We start from the raw sequence: 11795 nt of genomic DNA, 5'->3' as shown, positions 1-11795 counted from the left end.
TTTCAAGTTGAAACAAAATTTATATAAGAAGGTAGCACACACCGCCAATTTAATTAGAAGAATGAAAGAACGCAGAAATTTAAAGAGAAGGAAAAATAATGGAAGGACAAAAGAGCTAAAGAAAAAATACATATTTAAGAGTGGATACATCAAAAAACATAGCCAAAGTTGTTCAAGGTGTGAACAACTTCACTTTTTCTATGTGAGGCCCACTAAACTCGTTTTTAATAAGAATGACTTTTTGTAAATTTGAACTCGATTATTAAAATGTAGCATCTCGGTTAATATTTTTCATGTTATAGCATTTCGGTAAAATAAATTATTATTTATAGTATGCCAGTAAAAAACCCTATATTTTTCATTGTTTAAATTTAATTTCATTCAAATTTTATTATATTTGGTTTCTTTTTCATGGCAATTTTTTTCTAATCTTATTCATGATACTTGACTATATTTACTATGTATCAAAATTTGCTTATAAATTTCCATAATTTACCATTCAATATTTTCATATATTGTATACATGAGGGTCTTGACTCTTAATTCCGGAAGGATAGATAGAGTATGTTGTTCTGTGTAAAGTTGGTTAAAAGAATCATCATAATCAATGTAACATTGACTGAGATAGCAAACATGTTGTTGCATGATTAATGGAGAATATTGCCTTTTTGACAATTTGGGTGGGAAAAAAGACACTTTAATACTAAAATATTTAGAAGGCTTAAAGCAAACATTCCTATTGGGCCGACACATTTGAAGATTGAGAAAAAAGAAGCATAAAGTATGTAAAGAGGGGGCCACAAGAAAACGAAGAAGACAATATTTTATTAATAAATGGTTATCGATGATAAATATTAGAATAATAATAATATGAGGAAGACTTGCAAAGTTGACTTGGTGACCCGATACCTAAGAAGACTTGAAATCTCGTCTACTTATGCGTTCATTAACTCTTCCATCACTGAAGTCTCATAAGTTACAATTTCACAGTGCTCTGTGTGCTATCTCAGTGTTTTATATTTCAGGTAATTAAGTGCATTACGTTATTGATTCATTCTTTTAAAGTTTTATCTCATTTTGTTAAACTCTTTGTTGTGATCTTCAATGAGTTTTCTTCTCAAAGCAATCTGATTTAACAGAAAGCTAAGGAGACAACTCGATCTCTTGTTAAAGGCATCGTCAAGCAATTTGCAGTCTGCAAAACACAGGTAAGTTCATCACTTTCCCTTTATATCTCTTATTTACTTTTTGTTTGTCACTGGGTTTAGTTATATTACAAGTTTGTCTCTCTTCTGCTTCATTACTTAGACTTGAAAGGGAAACATTAATTTCGCTTTTTTAGATGATTGTGAGTGTTTTAACTAGCCAGATAATGCTCTACTGGATAAACAATCTCTTCATGACTAGCTAAATAATATTCATATGGTAAAGCTATAATAATAACTTCACCAACCATTCGAAAATTTCAAGTTACGGAAGATTTTTGGGGAAGCACTAGAAATAACAGTGTGCTTTTGAAACGAATCAAATTTATTATATGCACTTCAATAAAAAGAGAAAATAATTCATAAATAAATTGTATATCTTTTGATGTTCTAGAGTAAGGAGGAAACAGTAAAAGAAATTAAAGCCGAGGATCCTAATTCAGGACCAGAGAAACAGGCACTCAAAAGTTTAATAGCTAAACCACAGTTGAGAAGGACATCTCTACATATAAATTTATTGATTGTTTGACAATTTTCAATATGATAGCAAGTTCATTTTAAACTTCTAGTTTGTTAAGTTAGTTATTTATAATGCATAAGTGTTATTTTTTAAAAATAGTTTTGTTAAAATATATATTAGCTAGAATCGTGATTTGGTAGAACCTTTAACAGGTAAAATTACTACAAGAACTATTTTAAGAAAAATAGATAAATATGAAAAACAAAATGAATTTAGGTTTTACATTTAGGACTAAATTGAATGTTAAACTAGTTCTTATGTTGAGAATCAGTTATTCAAACTTGATTAAAAAGGTTCAAAGTAGAGTATATGGGTGTAGAAGAAGAATATGCAAGCTCAATAATAAAATCGAAGGAAGATTCAACAAAGTGAGGGGAATTATAGGCATAATTTGTCCCTACTTGTGAAATGCGGATAGGATCAAAATCTGGTGTTTCTTGTTTAATAGAACTGAGCTGGAAAATCGTTCTTTTTCCCTGTACTTAAAGCACATATCTTTTCAGTCCTTCAACATTAATACTGTCTAACATTAAAAATTTAAATGTTAACAAAATATTTTAAAATACTTATAGATTAAGTTTAATTTTTAAGAATAATAATAATTGACACATAAAATCATAATACTAGAGATTAACTCGGACAAGGTTAAAGAACTAAAAAAATGTTTTTTAAAATTAAATGATCCGAGTAAAGTATTAAAAAACTAAAAAAGTGTTTGAGAGGTCACAGAACACTTTAAAAAAAATATTTTTACACAAATCAAAATAAAGTTTTCTTATTTACTTATTTCAAACTCTAAAAATTTTTCTAAAATAGGACTTAATTTTTATCCAAACACTTTGCCGGAAGTTAAAAGAGCAAAGATGCACTTTTGCCTTCTCTCTCTGTCTCTGTTTTTTTTTTTCCAGAGCACTTTTTCTATCAGTTAATAACTTGTTAATAAATAATTTGTCATTGTTAATATATTTCTTATCATTTGTTGTTCAACACTTATTATTATTAATTCACAACTTGTTACCAAATTTTTTAATATAAAGATATTTTAATTATTTGATTATATTTATAAAATGTCATATCAGATATCTTTTTTTTTTTTTAGGATCTTGAAATATAAGGTGCGTGATGTGTAATATCATATTTTTCAGCCTTTTTATTTGCCATTTTCTCTGTTTTTTTAATAATTAAAAGTGTACAATTTCTCACATGTGAGGGAATATTTATTAAAACATCTACTAATGGGTTCCAGCCGTGGGAGGGCGGGCGTGGGCTATGGGTCAATATTAGCGCTCTTCTTTTGGTGTCCCCACCACGGGACATGCTTGTCAAATAAATGGTATCCCACTCGTGATGATCATTGTAGCCAGCAACAACCTTCATCATTGAAGTCACATAACTGGAAATTTCGCAGTGCTCTGTGCTCAGTTTTCCTGATAAGTACGCTAAGGGGATTCATCCTCTAATTTTGTTAAATTCTCTGTCCATCTCAAAGCCATCTTGTGAACAGGAAGCTAAGGAGACTACTTTTGTGGAAGGCATCATCAAGCAATTTGTAATCTGCAAAAGCAGGTAAATTCATTAATTGCTTTCCCTTTTATCTCTTATTTACTTTTCTCTCTTCTGCTTCACCTCAGAAACATTTATTCTACTTCTTCACAGATGATTCTGAGTGTTTTCAACTAGCTAGATAATAATAATGCTCTACTAAACAACAATCTCTTCATAACTCGCTAAATAATTTCGAGTTGATATTTAAAGCTCTCAGGAATATCTTCCTATGAAATTTTTCTTGACAAATTCTGTAATCCAAGTCATTCAGAGAAATCATTAATTTTTCTTTTCAGATTTCTGGATCAACTTAGAAAATTCATTTTTCTCCGGTGTTCCCATCCCAAAATTGTGTTCTGCGATTTTTTATCCAAGCAAATACACATGTCCATTGGCCATCACGCAAACTCAAACAAGAATATTATATGCTCAAATGCATGGTTACGACATACATGACAAATAAATATGCAATCAGCTAAATACAAACTAGGTAATTAAGAGTTAATAAATTCTCAAAACTTAGATTTAAAGCCTTAAAGAAAATATTTCTATTGGGCCAACAAATACAATTGAAAATTGAGAAATAAAGAAGCATATTCGATCAAAAAGAATTAAAGAAGTTTAAAGACGGAGACGGATGGAAAAGCGAAGAAGGCAAATTTCTAGGAAACTAGTTTCCGTGCTCATGGTTTTGATGAGTACCATAAGTTTATTAAATCTAGATTGTTTATATTTGATTTGAACAGTCTAGATTTAAAATCTTTAATTATTTATTTTAATATAAAAAAACTATTTTTTGAAAAAAAAAATAGTTACAAGATTATCTTTATTTTAATTTCATTCATATTAAAATAATTATTTTAAATAAATAAACATAAAAAAGAAATCAAATCTCAAGCATCTAAATAAAATATAAACAATTCAGATTTAATAAGTTTATGGTGCTCATTAAAGTGATAAACACTGAAACCTGTAATGATTATCATTGACAATACTCATGAGTAATAAATGTACATAACATACATCACAGGCAATATTTTATTTAATGTTTAAAAAAAGTGCTATTCATGATAGTTTAAAACTATATTTTTCATTTATTCGGATGTACTCCCTCCGTTCCTTATTATAAGAGACAAATAACCGAAGTACGTTGATCAAAAAAACAGTTAAAATTAGTTGAGAACAATTAATGTGTAAAAAGTATAATTTTTTTCCAAAAATACCCTCATTAATAAGGAGAGAGAGCATGAGAGAGAACAATTAAATTATTAAAAGAAAGAGAAATGGGAGGGAGAGAGAGTGTGAGTTGGAGATAATAAATATGGGTAAAATAGTAAATCAACACAAAAATAGAGACAACTTGTAAGTGTCTCTTATATATAGGAACATGCCATAAGCATCAAATGTCTCTTATAATAAGGAACGGAGGGAGTATCAAAAAATAACTATATTTTTCATCATTTAAATTTAATTTCATTCAAATTTTATTATATTTGTTTTCTTTTTTATAACACGTTTTTTCATAACCTTATTTATGATACTTCACTATATTTACTATGTATCAAAATCTGTTTATAGATTTCAATAATTTACCATTCATTATATTCATATATTGCATATATGAGGGCCTTGATTCCGGAAGGATAGGTAGAATATGTTCTTCTGTGGTTGGAAAAAAGAATTATCATAATCAATCATAAATTATGCCTTTTGACAATTTGGGTGGGGAAGTTAAGATACTTTAATACTAAAATGTTTAAAAGGCATAAAGAAATTTCAATAATGTTTCCATCATTGAAGCCTCATAAGTTAAAATTTGTCAGTGCTCTATTTTCCTGGTAAGTACGTTACGTTATTGATTCATCCTTTTAAAGTTTTATCTCATTTTGTTAAAATTTTTGTTACGATCTCCAATAATTTTTCTTCTCAAAGCAATCTGATCTGAACAGAAAGCTAAGGAGTCTATTCTTGTTAAGCAATTTGCAATTTGCGAAAACAGGTAAGTTCGTTGCTTTCCCTTTTTCTTTTTTTTTTGATGAGTACTTTCCCTTTTTCTCTCTTATTTAATTTTCGTTTATCGCTGTACATGTGTTTAATTACACTATAACTAACTGTATGTCTCTCCTCTGCTTCATAAGTTCTGTCTTCTGTTTCAGTATGTAAATGCCATTTTTTGGATGATTGTGAGCGTTTTAATTAGATAGTACTCCACTAGATGAACAATCTCTTCATAAATAATGCTTTATATTATAAGGAAAGCTAATAATTTGTTATATATCTCGTCTTGATGTTAGCAATAATATTCCTTTTGATTAAGCTTGAAAGTTAGATCCGGCCACAAAACAAACTTGATAGCCAGATGCAAACTGTCCTCATATTTGACAGTGAATATAGGACGCGGTAGTGACTGAAATTATCCTAATTGATATGTTAATTTATTAAATGTTATAGTTTTTTTTAAAAAAAATTAGATCCGGCAAGGTATATTAAACAAAGGACAATACTTATATCAAGTTCTTTATACTTATTATGTTAAGTTCTCTAAGTAAACATGACAATGTGTTCTATTTTTGAAATATTAGTATTTAGAAGCTTTCAACAATAAATCTACGTAAAATAAAAAAAGACATATGGACATACGTGATTGGGGGACTAGACATAACATATATAAATAACTTGACATAAGTGTTATCCTTAAACAAATACTACCCCAAATCTCAATATGAGAACTAATTGAAAATTTTATCGCGTCCTAAATACAAGACTCTAACTCATTTTGCCTCAAATATTTATACATTTTGTCCTTGAATAATCTCTATGATGATTCTACATGTTAAGAGGTTACTATCAAGGGTTAATTTAAATACACATAATTAATAAGAGTATTTTATAGAAGAGAATATCGATTTATTACAAATAGCTAACTTAATTAATTTTTTTAATATTCACAAATAATTTATCTAGCTTTTATATTAAGAATTCGAATTGGTATAATTTTTAGAATCGAATATTTTTCCCGATCATCTTAGAAGATGGAGAGATAACTGGTTATACTTATAACAAGGAAACTTCACAAAACCGAAGGTCAAAGAATAAAAAGACAAACACCATTAAAAATTGCCGTTAACTTCTCCCCAATTTTGAATGAGGCCCTTAAGAGTTTTTTTTTCCCTTTTTATTTGATCATTTAATTTTATGTTGTTAAATCTGGAAGTGTTTTTTTTTTTTTTTTTGGAAAACGTCCATCAAAGAAGGGGTACGCATTCTTTTTTTTTTTTTTAAATTTTTTTGGCCAAAGGGGTACGCATTCTTGAAATCGACTTTTCTTTTCTTCAATGTATGTGTACTTTGTTATTTGCCATCTATTTTATGTTTAGGGGTTATTTTTTTGGCCTGAATTTAGGAGTTATTTAAGATAAAGAAAGGGGGAAGAACCCCCTTCTAAAAAATTATACAAACACCCATATCTTGTAAAGTCATTTATATTATGAGACACTTAAACCCAGACACTTATATTTTGACCAAATCGATTAATTATGAGACCCTCAACCAAACAATCATTTATTGTGACTCTGGTTGCCCTATTTTATTGATAAGTTTATCCTTTTATTTTGCAGTTTGTTCGCACTTGAACTCTTCTGCTTATTTGATAGCATTGTGCTTCTAATTTTTTTCCTACAAAAAAACAAAAGACAAAAAAGGCACTCCTCTGTTCAAGGCACGACTTTGAATTCTCCAGAGAGTTAAAAAGTAAGTATAGTTAGGTTTTGATATGACTGGATTGACATATTGCTCTTTATGTCAGCTCGCAAATCGCAATGGATTCGACCGCAGTAAATTATAATTTTCTAACAACTTAATATTAAGAAGCAAAATTCCATTTCGTGAAAGTTTTATAGCTTTGCATCATTATTTTATGGGTTAATATAACTTTTTGTTTCTTACATTTACCCTCATTTCAGTTTTGGTCTGTTAAGTTTCAAGTTATAAGTTATGGTCTCTCAGAAAACAAAATAGTCTCGATTTTTATTAAATTATATGGACAATATTTTCAATGAAAAGAAATTTGAGAGACGAAAGTCTATGATTTAAAATTTGAAGGACCAAAAATTATATTAACCGTAATTTTATCTATGGTATCTGAACAAAATAGACTGCATGAGGCACATTTTAAATTTAAATATCATCACTAATAGTCTTCTTCTTCTTTTTTTTCTTTTTTCCAGTTTCCTTTTTGATTTGGTTGATCGCTTTTACTGCTTCTGGAAGTTGTTTTGTGGAAGGGATCAGTCAAAGAAGTGGTACGCATGTTTTTTGAAATTCACTTTTTTTCCCCTCATTATATGCCCTTTATTATTTTCCATTTATTTCATATTTAAGGGTTATTTAAGATATAAATTCAATAATTATATGTTTGGCATTGTTAAACTAATCTTAGTTAATATTACATATAAAAATTCATAACAAATAAATTTGTATACATGAAAATGATCCATTTTTATAGTATATATTGGCGTTTTCCTCTAAATAATTTAGTTGAAAGAAAAAGAAAATCATATGCTAATAATGTTTGTGTGTGTGATGAAGCCTTTTCCAATCACTTGCTGCGGAAAGCAGTTACCCAAAAATATAAACATGACATAAGGGAAAAAGAATATTAGGCTTTACAAGAATTATCCTACTTTAGTTTCTTGACTTATATTTTATACGCAGCTTACTCAAAATTAGTATCCTAAAATTTCATATTTTTACACACGCATCTCACCACCAAGCTATCACGAAATATATGAATGCAGCTTGCTAGAGAAACTCTTAATTATTTGAATATTTATAGTAACATTTAGGGACTGTTTCATTTCTTGTTTTCGGAACAGTTTTTTTTTCCTTCTGAAAAGCAATAAAAAAATTGTTTGAAAATGTGTGTTTGTTTATGTGCTTTGAAAACTAAGAAAAATATTAAAAATTGTTCAGGAGAAAAAAACTTATGTTAGATGTCTTATCTTCTTGTTCTGTAAAATTAGAAAATAAGTGGAGAAACATTATGGGCATGTTTGTTTTATTGTTTTGGAAACAATTTTTTATTTTTAAAAATAAAAAAATTGTCTGTTTGTTAATTTTTAACTAGGTGTTCTGCAAAACAAAAAATAAAAATATATTTCAGAAAACAAAAAACTCAACAATTTTTACATTTTTTTTGAATTTTTTGTATCATGTAGTTGTTTTTTTTAAACTAATCTTTTTAGACACTCTCCCATTCTATCTCTTACGCTTATCTGCATTGTTTCTCAATCATCTATCTTTTTTGTCCATTGTCAATGCACTTTCCGCTCTACCTCTCACTTCTCTAGTCGTTTTTCAAGTTGATTTTAAATACAATTATCCTGAAAAAAAATTTTATTTTCAAATGCAAATTTTTGGAACAATTACCCAAACATGATTTTTTAGTTTTATAAAAATTATTTTACAATATTTATAAAATTACTCTAAAAACGTAAAAATAAAATAGAAACAAACAAAGCCCATGTTTTTAATTAAGGACAATTATGCAAGTATAAAAATATTCTTTCATCTTTTATTTCACTGTTTTATACTCTCCCGGTCTTTCAATAGGACTTAATTATTGAGTTAATTTTGATCTAGATATAAAATCTATTTATCATAGTTATCAGTTTTTTCTAAATTACTCTTATTAATACTCCCTCAAGCATAATCAATTAAAAGAGGAAATGGTGATGTTAAGAAAGATGATTATGGTATTTTAAGAAAAACATGCATATTTCTTATAATTAATTAACTTATTTAACTTCTTTAATATAATTAAATTAATTAAATATGTCTTATATTTTCAAATTAATTATTCAAACAGATTTTTTTCCAAAGTTGTTTTGAAAGACTACTCTACAAACTTGGTTTAAATAACAAAAAAAAAAAAAAAGAATCAGAAAGCTCTTAAGCACTCAATTAAGCCCACAAGAATTCCAGTATGTTATTTATTTCTCAATTCATTTCTTAATCTTTTTATACTCGAGAATTTGAACATTAACGAGGCCCCTTCCTAATTTTGCAAATTATGCTCAGCATTATACACTAACCTCCTTCACATTTTGTCTTAATTACATAGATCTCTGTTTATTTTGAATACATACACTTACATCTAAATTATTAATATGCTAGTTTACCCTTCATCATAATGCTAATTTTCTACTTTTGCTGAAAATGTTTCGAAGAATTGATGGGTTTTCTTTTTCTTTTCCTTTTGAAAATAGTTATTTGTTTGATATCTTTATCATATTGGACATAAACTTAAGTACTTTAGTAAATGCAGACATATAAAAGACTTGATGGAATATTTGGTTCATTCTTTTGATAAATATATACTCGACCAATTATATTTATAAATATTTATAAATTTAAATAATTTGTCTAATTTCTCCATCTTATGGCATTTATATTATATAACGGACAAAACGCGTTTCAATTTTATCCAATTTTTTTAGACATCCTAATATTTTTCATAATTAATTTTAGTTAATTATCCTTTAACTAACCAAAATTTTATAAATTAAATAAAATTCCTTTTTTGGACAATTTCCTTTATTTTCACCACAATTGCAACAAATATTGTCCAGGACATTTATTCCATTTGCCATGAATTTCTAAGAATTTTATGAATTTTTGGGCATAGTTTTTAAAATGCTTATCCTCACGGACCCAGAACTTTCTAAAATTATGCTTTTGCCTCAATTAGAAATGAGACTATTAACGATTCATAATAATTACCTGAAATCCATAATTTCTAACCACACCTTTGGGCCAAATAATTTTTAGGATAATTAGACCTCCAGCCTCGCCCATCAGCAGATTTATTAGGCTTGGGAACTGGGATTGATTTGTTTTAATTTTTGGAATTATGGTAGGAAATTTTGGACAATTTCCTAACGTGTACGTAATTGAATTTCATCATTAATTCCCAACCAATAAGTAACTCTTCCAAAATCTATTCTCCTCATAAAATAATTTCTGCAGTTTTGTCATCTCAAAATTTAATCCCAAATTATTTATCCTTTAATTTTTTCGAAATTACAATTTTAAAGCTAAAAAATTATTTCAAAATAAAATATTGCATTTTCTTGGGTAAAATTCTCTTAGTAAATTTTATTAATTCTCACAATAATTATTTCGGAAATTTTATTAATTCTCACAATAATTATTTCGGACTTTTATGTAATTTTAGTTTATTATATAATTTGCCTAAATATTACCGAATCACCCAAAAATAGCCCTTTTATTCCCACAAATTCCTTTTTGAGGTATTCTCTTTATTTATGCCTCTCTAAAGCCTCCATTTTTTTTAAACATCTTTACTAATTTTCTTGAGTTTATGATATTTTGTGAATTTCAGGAAAACTTTTCATGATTACTTTTTTTTCGGCTGAAAACTTTTTAAAACTATACTTTTATCCCAACTTGACATTTCTATATGTTTCTCTATAATGTATTTGAAATAAATTAAAACCCAAAAACAGGTTAAAGATGGTATGGTAACTTTTATGACGTTCGGTAATAATTTTTTTAAATAATGTTAGAATTTGAATATGTAGGCAAAAGTACGTACGAATGTTAATTTTATGTCATTTTCATTTAAGTCATGTGAGTCTACGCTCTACAAAATTTCTTATTTGATCAAGATTTTCCTCATTCTTCGCAATCTTAATTTAAAACAGTATATTTGTAAATTTTAAAGTCAATTAATTAACCAATTAAAAAATTTTGACCATAAAAAGTTTACTTATATGTAAAATGAATCTTTTTCATACACTGTGATAATTCATTTTAATATTTTGAGAAATATTCCAAAATTAAAATAAAATTAATAAGGGTTAATATAATTTTGAGTCCTTTAAATTTGTTGTTATTTTAATTTTAGTCCTTCTAGTTTCAACTTTTAGTCGTTTAAATGTGAGTTGCATGGGAACAAATTTACCAAAAGAGATATAATCATAATCTATAGGTTGACATTAAAAATATAAAATCACAATTTGTAGATTGACATTAAAAATAAAAAACATATTTTTTAAAAATTATATAGTAGTCCGCTAACCCATCAGGAGAACACTAACCTGCTAGGTTTGACCCGCGGGTCTGCTTGTATCCTGAACTCTTTTAATTAGGAGGCATTTATTAAATATTGATATTGGAAATTAAGTTGGTCCAAAAAGATAGTATACATACAATTTAAATATAATACAATTTTATTTTATGACATTTTTGTGTTTGCAATACTGTAATTCGTTTATTACTTATCTATTTATATAGTTAATTATTAATTAAAATTTGGATCCCAAAACTAACAAAAGAGAATGCAAATGGTTGGGCATTGACTACACCAGAGATTTCATTACATATTTGTAAAACATTATGTATCATCATAGCTTTTCACATTTTTAATTACTACTTTTGGAATCCTAATTTAATGTCCTGTCCATTTTAGATGGCATGCCCTGGGGAAGGTATTTTAACAGATC

General features: G+C 27.5%; 1 long non-coding RNA gene across 1 annotated transcript; it reads left to right on the top strand.

The window, feature by feature from the left end:
• The first annotated feature begins 3240 nt into the window (after positions 1-3240).
• Positions 3241-6958, top strand: LOC114716950 (uncharacterized). The gene is made up of 3 exons (XR_003737693.1): positions 3241-3291; positions 5220-5269; positions 6888-6958. It is a non-coding gene; the product is annotated as an uncharacterized LOC114716950 (long non-coding RNA).
• Positions 6959-11795: the final 4837 nt, after the last annotated feature.

Source organism: Neltuma alba, unplaced genomic scaffold (genome assembly GCF_004799145.2).
Source record: "Neltuma alba isolate B1F8T4 unplaced genomic scaffold, ASM479914v2 tig00000105_pilon, whole genome shotgun sequence".
Classification (NCBI taxonomy): Eukaryota; Viridiplantae; Streptophyta; class Magnoliopsida; order Fabales; family Fabaceae; genus Neltuma; species Neltuma alba.
The sequence above is the reverse complement of the archived record's forward strand: the minus strand, read 5'-3'. Positions and strand labels throughout refer to the sequence as shown.